The 14,521-nt window shown below is 38.1% G+C and overlaps 1 long non-coding RNA gene across 2 annotated transcripts in view; it reads right to left on the bottom strand.

Moving 5' to 3' along the window:
* LOC138425109 (uncharacterized) overlaps positions 1-14,201 on the bottom strand; it is a 237,154-nt gene extending 222,953 nt beyond the window's left edge. The window contains exons 1-2 of one of the 2 annotated variants that reach the window (XR_011251103.1): positions 14,082-14,201; positions 13,335-13,404 (exon numbers count right to left, since the gene is read on the bottom strand). This is a non-coding gene — a long non-coding RNA (uncharacterized lncRNA). The remainder of the gene's footprint in view (positions 1-13,334; positions 13,405-14,081) is intronic. The other variant, XR_011251102.1, reaches the window with a different exon arrangement.
* Positions 14,202-14,521: the final 320 nt, after the last annotated feature.

Genomic DNA, 14,521 nt, shown 5'->3' with positions numbered 1-14,521 from the left:
GTCTACTCAAACTCATGTCCATCGAGTTGGTGATGCAATCCAGCCATCTCATCCTCTGTCGTCCCCTTCTCCTCCTGTCCCCAATCCCTCCCAGCATCGTGTCCATGTAGATAAACATTCATTCATATTTGCATGCATTATTCATATACACTGAATACTCATTATGTGCCAGGCGCCATGTTAGGAACTGCTTACAGAAGAATGAATGAATGAATGAATGAATGGAGGCTTCCCCTGGCTTCATGGGGCTATGAGCAAATGTCAGTGACAGCACAAAGGAGGACATGAGTATTCTACCCAGAGGAGCCTGAAAGGACTTCACAGACTTGGGTGGATATCTACCATATATCTATGATGGCTCAGTGGGTGACATTTCCCAGGAAACAGTGCAAAGCTGGAAGATAAGAAAACAGAGTCCATAATATAGGGGCTAACCTAATTTTAAGGAGCTAGGGGAAGAAGAGAGCTAAGGAAAAATGGTGAACAGTATGGAAATGACAGACTATCGCATGGCAAATACATAACATTTTATTTACAGAATAAATCCCTGGCCTATAGAAAGCATGGCACAAATGATATCAAAGGAGACTGAAAAGCTAAGGGACACTATAGTACCTATAACTTTATAATCAGGCAATTAAGATAATCTATCCATGGCATTCTCCAGGTAAGAATACTGGAGTGAGCAGCCATTCCCTTCTCCAGGGGATCTTTCCGACCCACGGATCAAATCCAGGTCTCCTGCATTACAGGCAGATTCTTTACCATCTGAGCCACCAGGGAAGCCCAAAAACTATGGGAGATATATATATAGGCCAAACAGCCTCTATCTTGGAAGGAAGGGAACACAATTTCTTCCTTTTACCTCCATACTGTAATATCAATCTTTGAGTCTCCTACCTTTCATTAGCCTCAGGTCACACAGCACACAGGTAAATCATCTTATGCTCATTTGGCCCATGAGAAAGGAAATCTGCATATTTTCTCATTTATAGCTCTATGCTCCCCCCTGCAGAAGAAGAACCCATGTAATTTTATTCCAAATAGGGGAAGAAATAAATCCACTTCTGCTGAAACTTCACTTTGAATGATAATAATTATATAATATCTCAGAAAGGTGTATTCTTTTTGTTACACTCATGTAAAGTTGATATTCATAATCTGAGTACTAAGCATCCTTTGTAAATATCCTTGCTTCTAGCTGCATCCTCATAAAGCCATTTTAATGCATTTCCCCAGGGCTATAGGCAAACAATACAACTCATGTTTTGATAGGGCTATGAAAACGGGAGCAAATTATGCTGTATAAAACCAGAGGGCAAAGTGAAAAGCAGGAGAATGAAAATAAATACTCAGTTGTATAACCATCAAGGTGTTTGTGTTTTGTTGTGTTATCTTTTAATCTTTGACTTATCTATTTAGAGACAAAGGCTGCCTATAAGATTGATTTATTCTTTCATTATTTTTATTAAAGCACAAAGTATTTTCCATTTTTATCCTTCTGCTACAGGGAATGTTGAAGGTAACCTTGAAATGTGTTCTGTCCTTTAAGGAGAGATAGGGAACTTCTTGTGAAGGTTTTGTGAGCAAAAACAACCAATCTTGTTCTGGTAGCCTGAGCAGTCTTAAAAAATCCACATGTACGTGATGCTAGGCCTTACTATACTCAACTCACATAAGCCCCTCACACATCTCATTCTTGGTCCACCCCTTCCTTCCCTCTGCTTGCTGCTTGGGCTTCTGTAGCATCAGGTCTCTTTTGAGCTGTAAGTCACTCCTTGGAGCTTCCTGACCATGTACTTCTCTTTTTCCCTCCTGAACCTAGTTCAGCTCCAGAGTGACTTCTTTGGTCTCCCCAGATACCCTAAACTCAACATCTGAAGAACAGACCATATCCTTCCATCCACCATTTCCACCAAGCAACCAATTCTGGGTCTCATTGGCTACCATATTTCAAACCTAAGATATCCAACTTTCTCTTTGAAAAAATTCTGAAGCCTGCCTGATAATGGATGGCATCCTAAAAATACTGTTGCAGGGCAGAAGTCTTTAAAAGATGATTTTTGAATCAAAGAATTTAGTCCTAAATGGCCATATGGCTGAAGAGGCTTACCTTGCATATTATCTCTGTATATAAAGTAGATCTATTCCTCAAAAATAGACTCTAAACTACAGGATAAAATACTCCTGTTTTCCTGTTAACTTACTTGAAAAAATAAAGTCACATCCAATGGTACATCAAAGTCATTCTATTTCTAATGCAAGACCAATTTTAAAACTAAATGTTAACATCCCAGGAAAAGTCAGAAGATAAAAATACTTAAACTAAATATACGATGATCAGCAGATGAGGAAGGGGAAGTAACACATCCTAAGCTTTCATGATTTGACTTCAGTTTTTCACCTGCTTACAAACCACATTTCCACTTCCAATTTTAGTAATTACTTTGTGCTCTGATTTTGCACTGTCTGCTATCATTGCCATTTGGCTTTCCTCAGACTATTTTGACCTCAGTTAATCAATCAATCTATCAATCATTCAATATCTTTAAAAAATCTCAACAGCTAATCAGAGTATTATACAAGAGGCCCAAATCAATCCAAGAAACTCTTAACTACTCCCACGCTCAAGATGTATTTTAGATTCTTTAAGAGATAAGTTATAAACACATTCACATCTAGCATCTCAGCCCACACATGCAGATGCTCAATAAATGTCTATTGCATAATAGACATCTTATTGACAGATAATGATAGCAATACACTAATACTAACAAAATACATGGTGTGACAATGTCACATGAGCAGTGCAGATCTCAAGAACTGTTGGCTTTCATAAGAGGGAGACATGTCTATGGGCTGACCTTATCTGTGGGTACCTGTGCTCAAAGGTGAAGTCTATGATAGCCCATACATACAGTTTGTTTTTGCTCATTTGGGAAAGCATCCATTCCTATAGGTAGATACACCCCTAGACTGTGCTGCTTCCCAAACAAAGCATACGCTGCATTTTAGCCCCTTTCCCACACACTCGTCCAGATGGCCTTGTTCAGTAAGCATCCTGAACAACTAACTGTTCACGGCAGCACTGAGAAGAGGACAATATGTACCTGAGAAACAATACTTCTCCTTGATTAAATTTGCTTTTCCAAATTCCTCTTTCCTTCTCTCAATGGACATAATCCTTATGTACCTAAAATTGTTAGTGTTAGTCTCCTCATGCCTGGGTCTGTCTCACTCATGATGAAGCAACATGCTTTGAAAGTTATTTCCACTTTGAAGTCATGTTTTGCCCCCCAGTTTCTTCCTGATCGACTTTAAAAATCATTGCTGTCTCTCCAAGGAGAATATAAAATCATAGTAAAATATGGATTAAAACTGGCACTTCATATCCAATAATTCACCATCTGCCTAAGTATTCATTATTATCTCCTTTAATCTTTTCAGCCAACTAAGAGGTAAGTATGAACAGGAGTCCCATTTTACAAAAGAAAAAACTGAGACCTGAGAATTTCTATGACTATTCAGGTTCTTGCAGGAGCTAATGGGGACTGGTCATGAACCTTAGGATTCTGAACCTGAATTCCTGAAGGTACAGTCCGTGAGAATAAACCCTATGTACGTCTCCTCTACTTTCAAAGTCCTACATCCTGAAATATTTATCAAATTCATATGTATTAAAAAGGCAATACATTCAATGCTTATTTTTTAGCCCCTACTATTTGGCAGTTTTTATTTTAGACACTAGAGATATAGCTGTAAGCAAAATCAATAAAAAAAACCCTTAACCCTCCAGAAGGGAAGATAATAAATAAATTAGCAAGTAAATTATCTGGCATGCTGGATGTTGACAGATGTTATGGAGATAAATCAGAAAAGAAGGAAAGAGAATATGGGACGGGAGGAGGGAGGTGGAGGTAGTAGGAGGCTTGCTATTTAAATAAGGTGGTCAAGAGATGTTGTAACAGTTGCCTGATGCTGGAACAAAGACCTGAAGGAGGAGAGAAGTGAAATACATCAGGTCGGAGCTTGTCCTGTAGAGGGAACAACCAAATCTAAAACCCTGATGAAAACAACTCATTGAGGATTTCACTTTGCATGTCTGAGTAACAGCAAAGGAATTAATTTTGCTAGAAAGAAATGAAGAGCAAGAAAGAGAGATAGGAGGCTAAAAGGAAAGGGTGAGACACACATAAGACCACTGTTAGGACTCTGCCTTCCACCTCCAGCGCGATGTGAAGCCACTCGAGATTTCAGCAGAACAGTGACAGAATCTCCTTTCCACTGAAACACGGTCAATCGAGACACATGCTTACAATTGACTCTTGAGCAAGGATGAAAGTAGAGAGATTAGTGTGGAAGGGTAATAATGGCAGCAGCTTTGACACACTTGGAGACAGAGTTGAGAGAGTTTGTGGATAAATTGGATGTGGAGTGGGGGCAGAGGGAGAGAGAGAGGAGTCAAGGAGGAGAATGGAACAAATGTTCAGCCTTGCTCTTTACTCTATTTTACCTGCTCTTAATAATGACAACACGTCTATAGTGTTGTAGTTTACAAAATAATTTTCTATACATTATTTTATTCAACTGTGAGCTGGGTTCTCAATAAGTGTCACCTTCTCCCAATTGAGGTTTATAAGTTTCAGGGGTTTTTGGTAATTAATTAAGTTGGTTTCCTTAATTAATAATTTTAAATGAATAAAAAGAATAAAAATTAAAATAGGGAAACCCCAGGAGACTGATCTACACTGAAACATATGATTCAGATATTTCCAAAGTTGAATAAAAGATTCAAAAATTTATAGATATGAAACTACCTAATGTTTTGTTAATAACCTATCTTATATTTTTCTGAAAGTTTTTCATATCATAAAGAGCTCACATATTTTAATTTCTTTCCACAGAAAGACTGAATGGTGTTTTTTGAGGATTGTAATCAAGAGTATTCTTATGTTTTTGAGAAGTTGGATACTTGGGTTTCACATTATGGTTTTATATTTACTTTTATTGTCTAAATGATTTACTTAGCTTATTTATTTCAATCAATGCTTACAAGGAAAAGTTAATGTATTGTTTTAGACTATTACATGATTTATGTCCATAAGATTTTGAAAATATTCCTGAAATCACTGACCTAGAAAGAACTTTAGTGCATACTTGATTCAGCATTTCTCAATTATTTCTCAATTACTTTTAATCCACAATATTTTTAACATTATGATACTTTTTTGTATTACATGACTACCTGAGTCATGACAACGTGTCCTTGAATGTGCGGATTTTTCAGGAATAGGCCTAATAGGAATATATTTTTTAAAGTCTGGAGAACTAGAAGAGGGTTACCAAGAAAATTAAATGAGTTCATACACATTTATCATCTTAAACATCAATTAGCCTTACCCAGAACTGAGTCTTTCTATAATTTGGGGAGTGATCAACTAATCCCTGTTTCTGAGAATTTTCCCCTTTTGCTTTGAAAGTCCCAAATCCTGGGAACCCCCTCAGTTTCAGACAGACTAGGACACTTGATCATCCTCTTCCAGAGACTTCTCCTCCCATCCCCATGATCACTGTTCTAACCAGACTTCTTTGTTTCTCAAAATCACAGAGTTTGCCCTAGATCCTGGGTCTTCTTACTCAAAAAGAAACCCACAGACAATGAGAGTTTAATGATAGGGAATGTTCAGTGAATAAACACTTTGTGTCACCTCTCCTACTTTCAAACTGTATATGTATGGGTGGTTTGTATGTTTGTAAGCATGTAAATTGCATTTCAATCAAATATATTCTCTTAAAACCAATAAAGTCAAAATGGAATTATATCATAGATCAGCAATACCATTCTGTCTTCACTACTGTAGCCTCACAATATTAAAATTGGATGGTATGATTCCACCAACTATGATCTCCTTTTTCAAAATTGTTTACCCTTTCTTATGAATTTTAGAATCAGCTTACCTATATTTATGAAAAATCTTTCCACATTTAATTCACTATTCTTTCCCCAGTTCCCTAAATCAGAAGTTTAGAAGGTGGACTTAAAACAGCTTTTTTCTCTTTTATAAGTGTTTAATATCCTAAATTTCCCTTTCAGTACTACTTTAGCTGCATCCTACAAAATTTTAGTATTTTCATTTTAATTTAGTTTGTAACATTTTATAATTTCTCTTGATATTTCTTTCACCCTTGGTTTATTCTGAAATGTATTACTTAAATTTTGTGTGTTTGGAGATATCCTTATTACCTTTCTATTATTGTTTTGATTCCATTAGAATCTGAGAACATAGTTGTTCAGTTCAGTTCAGTTCAGTCACTCAGTCGTGTCCGACTCTTTGCAACCCCATGAATCGCAGCACGCAAGGCCTCCCTGTCCATCACCGTCTCCAGGAGTTCACTCAGACTCACATCCATCGAGTCCGTGATGCCATCCAGCCATCTGATTTTCGGTCGCCCCCTTCTCCTCCTGCCCTCAATCTCTCCCAGCATCAGAGTCTTTTCCAATGAGTCAACTCTCCGCATGAGGTGGCCAAAGTACTGGAGTTTCAGCTTCAGCATCATTCCCTCCAAAGAAATCCCAGGGTTGATCTCCTTCAGAATGGACTGGTTGGATCTCCTTGCAGTCCAAGGGACTCTCAAGAGTCTTCTCCAACACCACAGTTCAAAAGCATCAATTCTTTGGTGCTCAGTCTTCTTCACAGTCCATCTCTCACATCCATACATGACCACAGGAAAAACCATAGCCTTGACTAGATGGACCTTAGTCAGCAAAGTAATGTCTCTCCTTTCGAATACGCTATCTAGGTTGGTCATAACTTTTCTTCCAAGGAGGAAGTGTCTTTTAATTTCATGGCTGCAGTCACCATCTGCAGTGATTTTGGAGCCCAAAAAAATAAAGTCTGACACTGTTTCCACTGTTTCCCCATCTATTTCCCATGAAGTGACAGGACCAGATGGCATGATCTTTGTTTTCTGAATGTTGAGCTTTAAGCCAGCTTTTTCGCTCTCCTCTTTCACTTTCATCAAGAGGTTTTTTAGCTCCTCTTCACTTTCTGCCATAAGGGTGGTGTCATCTCCATATCTGAGGTTATTGATATTTCTCCCGGCAATCTTGATTCCAGCTTGTGTTTCTTCCAGTCCAGCGTTTCTCATGATGTACTCTGCATACAAGTTAAAGAAGCAGGGTGACAATATACAGCCTTGACACACTCCTTTTCCTATTTGGAACCAGTCTGTTGTTCCATGCCCAGTTCTAACTGTTGCTTCCTGACCTGCATTCAGATTTCTCAAGAGGCAGGTCAGGTGGTCTGGTATTCCCATCTCTTTCAGAATTTTCCACAGTTTATTGTGATCCACACAGTCAAAGGCTTTGGCATAGTCAATAAAGCAGAAATAGATGTTTTTCTGGAACTCACTTGCTTTTTCCATGATCCAGTGGATGTTGGCAATTTGATCTCTGGTTCCTCTGCCTTTTCTAAAACCAGCATGAACATCAGGGAGTTCACAGTTCACGTATTGCTGAAGCCTGGCTTGGAGAATTTTGAGCATTACTTTACTAGCATGTGAGATGAGTGCAATTGTGTGGTAGTTTGAGCATTCTTTGGCATTGTGTTTCTTTGGAATTGGAATGAAAACTGACCTTTTCCAGTCCTGTGGCCACTGCTGAGTTTTCCAAATTTGCTGGCATACTGAGTGCAGCACTTTCACAGTATCATCTTTCAGGATTTGAAACAGCTCAACTGGAATTCCATCACCTCCACTAGCTTTGTTCGTAGTGATGCTTTCCAAGGCCCACCTGACTTCACTTTCCAACATGTCTGGCTCTAGATGAGTGATCACACCATCATGATTATCTGGGTCATGAAGATCTTTTTTGTACAGTTCTTCTGTGTATTCTTGCCACCTCTTCTTAATATCTTCTGCTTCTGTCATGTCCATACCATTTCTATCCTTTATCGAGCCCATCTTTGCATGAAATGTTCCCTTGGTATCTCTAATTTTCTTGAAGAGATCTCTAGTCTTTCCCATTCTGTTGTTTTCCTCAATTTCTTTGCATTGATCGCTAAAGAAGGCTTTCTTATCTCTTCTTGCTATTCTTTGGAGCTCTGCATTCAGATGCTTATATCTTTCCTTTTCTCCTTTGCTTTTCACCTCTCTTCTTTTCACAGCTATTTGTAGGGCCTCCCCAGACAGCCATTTTGCTTTTTTGCATTTTTTTTCCCCTTGGGATGGTCTTGATCCCTGTCTCCTGTACTATGTCACAAACCTCACTCCATAGTTCATCAGGCACTCTATCTATCAGATCCAGGCCCTTAAATCTATTTCTCACTTACACTGTATAATCATAAGGGATTTGATTTAGGTCATACCTGGATGGTCTAGTGGTTTTCCCTAATTTCTTCAATTTAAGTCTGAATTCATGATCTGAGCCACAGTCAGCTCCTGGTCTTGTTTTTGTTGACTGTATAGAGCTTCTCCATCTTTGGCTACAAAGAATATAATCAATCTGATTTCAGTGTTGACCATCTGGTGATGTCCATGTGTAGAGTCTTCTCTTGTGTTGTTGGATGAGGGTGTTTGCTATGACCAGTGCATTTTCTTGGCAAAACTCTATTAGTCTTTGCCCTGCTTCATTCCGCATTCCAAGGCCAAATTTGCCTGTTACTCCAGGTGTTTCTTGACTTCCTACTTTTGCATTCCAGTCCCCTATAATGAAAAGGACATCTTTTGGGGGTGTTAGTTCTAAAAGGTCTTGTAGGTCTTCATTGAACCGTTCAACTTCAGCTTCTTCAGCGTTGCTGGTTGGGGCATAGACTTGGATAGTTGGTTTGACTTAAATTTCTTTTACATTTCTTAAGTTTTATTTTATGATCCAAATTATGGTCTATATTGGTGGATGCTCCACATATGCACTCAAAATATGCACTCTGATATTTTTGAGTAGTGTCTGTAAATGTCGATTATATAAAATAGGTTGATGGTGTTATTCAGTTCTTCTACATTCTTGCTGATTTTTTTTAATATACTGATTCTATTACTGAGAAAGGAGTGTTGAAACCTCCAACCATACTTGTGGGTTTGTTTATTCCTCCTTTCAGTTTTGTCAGTATTCCTCTCTTTCATTTTGACTATCTCCTAGGGGCAGACAAGTTTGGAATTGTCTGAGTAGATAATTGGTTATCTATTATGCATCATCTCCCTTTGTCTGGAGGACAGGATGAGATACAATTGTAACCAGTGAAGACCTCACCGGTGTTTTTAAAGTCACAGTTCTCTCTACCTATCAAAGAAGAAAGTTCATTCTCCATGGAGTTTTAGCTCCTAGCATTTCCTGTAACTAGCACTGTCATTTCTGACACACATAATGGAGAAAAAGGAGAGAGAGAGCGGGAGAGATGGATTTCTTCAATATGAAAGGAATTTTCTTTTCCATTTCTTAAGCCACAGCAGCGGGGGGTGGGGGGGTGGGGGGGAGCTTTCCTAGCCCTCTCTGTCTGTACCATTGTTAACTTCTGGTTTCCCAGTTGCTTTATCTTTAGGACAGAAATTAACAGAGTGAGAAAAACTAGTTAATTCACCAATTTGGTGGTCCTTCCAATTCTGATGTTCTTCCCAATCTGCCTGTTGCTATTTCCTTTTCACAGTACTCAAAAAGCTCTTCCCTGCATTTGTCCCATGTTTTATAGTTGTATTCAGGAAAACTCAGTAGGTATAATAGGAAAAAGTGTGCTTAGTCCATCTTACCTGGAACCAGAGCCCTATAGGTTTTCTTTACAATTATATAATGTACTCCTGGAAAGCAAGGCCAACATGTTAGTCCCCTCTTAATCATTCTGGTATCTAGACTAGCACCTGAGATGTAATAGTGTTCTCTGTAATATGTGTTGAATTTTTAAAAAGTAACATTTCATTAATGGTAAATGATGTAGAGTCTAGAATATCAGGCAAATGCCAATTCAAATTAAATTTTCTTGGTAAAATTATTATTTAAAAAAAAAAACTGACTAACACAGTGGCCAATAAATGTAGCCACAATAAATGTGGCCAATACATTTATTTATTCAAAATGTAAAGTAACTCTTCTTACCTAATGAAAAGAAGGAGAGACTTCCCACAATCTTGGAAGATTGCATAGGGGTCTAAATATGGAAGACTGACTCTAAGAACTCACTAACATGATTTTGAATGCATAGAGCAATGGTTTTTTCAGAAAGGGGAAAATATTATATCAGAAAATAAATAGATATTAACGGCTGATATCACTGGTTAGAGGGCTTCCCCAGAGGCTCAGCGGTAAAGAATCCACCTGCAATGCAGGAGCCACAGGAGATGCAGATTTGATCTCTGGGTCAGGAAGATCCCAAGCAGGAGGGAATGGCAATCCACTCCAGTATTCTTGACTGGAGAATCCCATGGACAGAAGAGTCTGGCAAGCTACAGTCCAAAGGGTCGCAAAGAGTTGGACATGACTGAAGCAACTTAACACATGCACACCATACATCACTGGTTAGAAGAGTCATGTTAAATCAGCTTACCATAAAGCTGAAAATACACTCTTATTAAGTATTATAGAAGAGCACGTCATCTTAAATGTGGGTTAACTATTGCCTAGCCCAGTCAATCAGGTTGGAACCTTTCTGATTATATAAGAGGCTACATCATGAAAAGCTGACCAATTCTGTATGATTACTTCTATTATGGTGTCATTCAGAATAGAAGTAAACTAAAGTTTACTAAACATGACAATCATATGGGACATTTTAAAGTGTCTAAAACTAAAGTACTGACATAGCTTCATAAATTCCTAGTAACCTAGTACACATTATTATTTATGCCTCTGATGACATTGTTGTTTATCTGAATATATATATACTGAGCTTACAGAATAATTCAGAAGTGGTTTCTTTTAAACTGAATAATCAATAATTATTCATTTGTATGCTCACTCGAAGTTCCAGATCACACTATGAAGAAACATTAATATAGAAAGTGAATTAAACATACTGCTCCTGAAACTGTCTATTCATGTATTCATACATTCAATAATTTTAAGTACCAACACATGTAACAAGAAAAGTTTGAGATAAATATATAGTTCTTTTTAAAACCAAACTATGTTCTTAAACCCATCTTTAGGGGTATATGTCACCTTCCCACAAGTGAGGTATGCAAAATGCAAATACTCACGCTTCTCCTCAAGGATGACCATCTTGTAAAGAAGGCCCACATATCAGTCATACCAGCTCATCCAACAAGGTTTTGCAATTCACTCTCCCTCAGATTAAATAGGAAAGTAAGATTCCACATGCATGTGTGTGCTCGTGTATGGGCATGGGTGTCCAAGCATGCACACCACCCAACCCTTCCACTGAATAACAGACGCCACATCAAAGATTCAGCTTTGTTATATAGCTCTCATTACTGGGCACTTTCATATATATATATATTTTGGTCAGACCAAATGCAAGGAAGATTACATAGTGGGGAAATAAAATTAGGGATGAGGTTTGGTGGTTTGGAGGTCAGAATCATCATTTTTTTATACTTGTTGCATGAGAGATTTAACTACAATTTCAAGTTTAAAGTATAGTGGTATAAATTACATAACAGAAGTTTGATATTAAATGAAACACATAGAGAAAGACATTGTTATAGCTCAAACTCCTTATCTTATAAGTGACAAAAAGAAAACCCTCACCTTATCTAGAGATTAATTAAAATAACCTTAAAATAACCTAACAAAATTAGAAAAGAAAAAAAAAGTGTGCTGAATCTAAGTGGATTTGTTGAGTGATGGAAGAATAGCATTAGAAGCAGGTTGGGTTTAAATTCCTACTGTGTTACCTCACCAGCATCTCTTCTTCTTCACAGAGAAATTAAGGATAATTATACCTCCATCAACTGTCCTAAGGTCTTTGCAAGGTTTAAATGTGAAAGGCAAATAAAGCTATTTTCAATATATATGTCACATAAAAACACTCAGTAATGCTAATTGCTAAGACAGTATCTAAGAAAAGAAAAAAAAGGAAGATGTTGGAAAAAAAAAAAAACTCAGAATTAAAATATCCCCATTTACAAGAGGATGGAGTGTTAGCACCCTTGTCTCTGACATGTAAGGTGGCTTAGTCCCTTCTGTTTAGAAATAAATATGAGTTCAAACTCTATGAAATACACTGGGAAGCTCAAAAAGAAGTTCCAACCACAAAAATTTAAAAATAATTTTTTTTCCCTTAAAGTTAGGGGAATAAGTGGGCTGGCCCTGGTAAACACGTATTTTCAGAGTCAGCTTTAAGGTTTAGCTGTGGGATTAGCATTCCTATTTGGTGGCAGATGCAAATAAGAAAATAATAGCACAAATCTCTAGAGTTAGGATAGGTGACAGTTCTATTTTTTTCAATCTCTAAACAAAAGTATGAAAAGCATCTATTCCACTTTAAATTACTAATTTCAGAGTTCAAGTCATTAAACTAAGATCTGAACTAAATCCACACACCCCTCCAGAAAGAGATTTCCATTTCAGAAGGGACCATTTCAGAAGGCACTGCCCTAGGAAGTCTCCCTTCCCTGAAACGTCTAGTATTCATCTTTCACAACCACAAAGTATTAGAGAAGTTGCTAGCTTATTCTCTGCAAGACTCTTGGAAGAGTTTGCTGGCACATCGTGTCCTATCTTGAGGTTGCAAAAGGGAAAGGACACTTTGACAAAGCCATGTCAGGGAAATGTCGTTTTTACCAGCAAGCCAAAGGTCAGATTGTAACTTAAGCAGCAGTTGGCTTGTCAAGGGTTAGAATACGCCCTGGTTTCATCTCACAGACAGGGAGAAAAGCAATCCGTTAGCAGTCTTCAAATGGAAAGTTTAAGTAAGGACAAAAAAGAAGTCAACTTGTTTTGCTTTTTATTTTTTTTTCTGATTGGTCAGCAGACAGCTTTGTAATTGTTCTGTTGATGACACAGGGTTTTTTCATATTCACTTTTTTTTTTCTTTTTTTTAAATGTTAGAAACATTAGATATCTGATTTTGTCTGATGTCCTTTTCCTTCTTTCTCCGGTCTCAAAATACATGGAAACCTAGGCCACTGAAAGTTCACTGGACACCAGGAAACTAGCAATCACTACCCAGATGTTGATTTTAATGAGTCCAAAGTTCAAATACAACCCAAATGATTTGCATACAAAAAAGCCCATGACTGCTTACATAAAGACAACATTACAGCTGACTTGATTTGATTAAGAAGCCATGATTTGTGATGCAGGTTCTTTGGAAAACACAGCCATAATTTCAGTGTAACACTTTGGGAGGATTTGAGGGAAAAGAGTTTAGAACTCTGAGACCCACCTCTGGTTCCTAGAATTTGAGTTGACTCCACTTTCAACTTTCACCCCGCTGAAGAGAGCTGCACCTCTGCCTGTTGGTTTATTGTTAGAATTATCTTTTGGCTTACATGTTTTTGCTGTTGTTGTTGTTCCTGCTGTTATTTCATATACGATTAACCTGATTTTGCTTGTCAGCTTCGTATTTAGCAATGTTAAAATATTGCTTAAGTTTGTTGACCTAAATTGTAAAAATACTACATTTCCATTGCAAAGCAAAGAATCTAACCATCCAAAAAAAGCCTACTCCCAAAACAGCAAATCTTAGTTATGTTGAATTCAATCTCATTTTAACACCTCATCCTTGTGGAGTGCCACGTCTCTCCCATGGACTGCAGCAACAGTGTCGTACCTACTGCCCTGGGGCCTCTCAGACCCTGGGCTTTTCACTTACCACACAGCAGCCAGAGGGATCTGTTCAAACCTAAGTCAGATTGTGCTACTGTCTGTGCTCAAACATTCCCATAGCTTCCCACTGCGTTGGGATGGAATCTAAACAATCCTGAGATGAACAGCTTCTTCCAGCTCTCTCTTTGTGCTCTTTCCTCCAGTCACATTCACCTTCTTGCATTTCCCTGCTCTCACCCACACTTCCCTGGCCCAGGGTCATTACCCTTGCTACACTCCTCGCTGGGAACACCTTCCTCAGGTGTCTGCTCAAAGAGGCCCACTTATCCAAAATAGCAATCCCTGACACCCTCTCTTCTCTTACCTTGCTTAATGTTTTCCTAACACCATTCATTATGGAGACTGTATTGCATATTTGTTTCTTCTCTGCCTCCTTCCTGAATATGAATTCTACAAGAGCCAGGACTTGTTTATTCCCTGCACTGGGTTATCCAGCTGAGGAGGAGGCATTAATTATTGACTGAAACTCATTCCACTAAAGTAACCACTGTTAACACTTTCGTGTAGATCCTTCTAGATATTTTCTACCTACTCACAAGCAGGTTTTCAGAAACAACTGTTTTCAAGAACATTGCTTTGAAAATGTCTATGTATATGTACGTGCATTTTCAAACACTCTCTTTATCTAGATTTCCCAGAGCAGAGGTCACCAAGTCCCTCTCTGGTCATTTCATATTAAGTCATCTATCCTTGCCATGATCCACCCTTTCATCTGCCATCTTCCTTAGGACTTGCTCTATCTCC

Source organism: Ovis canadensis, chromosome 20 (assembly GCF_042477335.2).
Source record: "Ovis canadensis isolate MfBH-ARS-UI-01 breed Bighorn chromosome 20, ARS-UI_OviCan_v2, whole genome shotgun sequence".
Taxonomy (NCBI): domain Eukaryota; kingdom Metazoa; phylum Chordata; class Mammalia; order Artiodactyla; family Bovidae; genus Ovis; species Ovis canadensis.
Note: the sequence above shows the minus strand (reverse complement) of the source record. Positions and strands in the feature narration are given on the sequence as shown.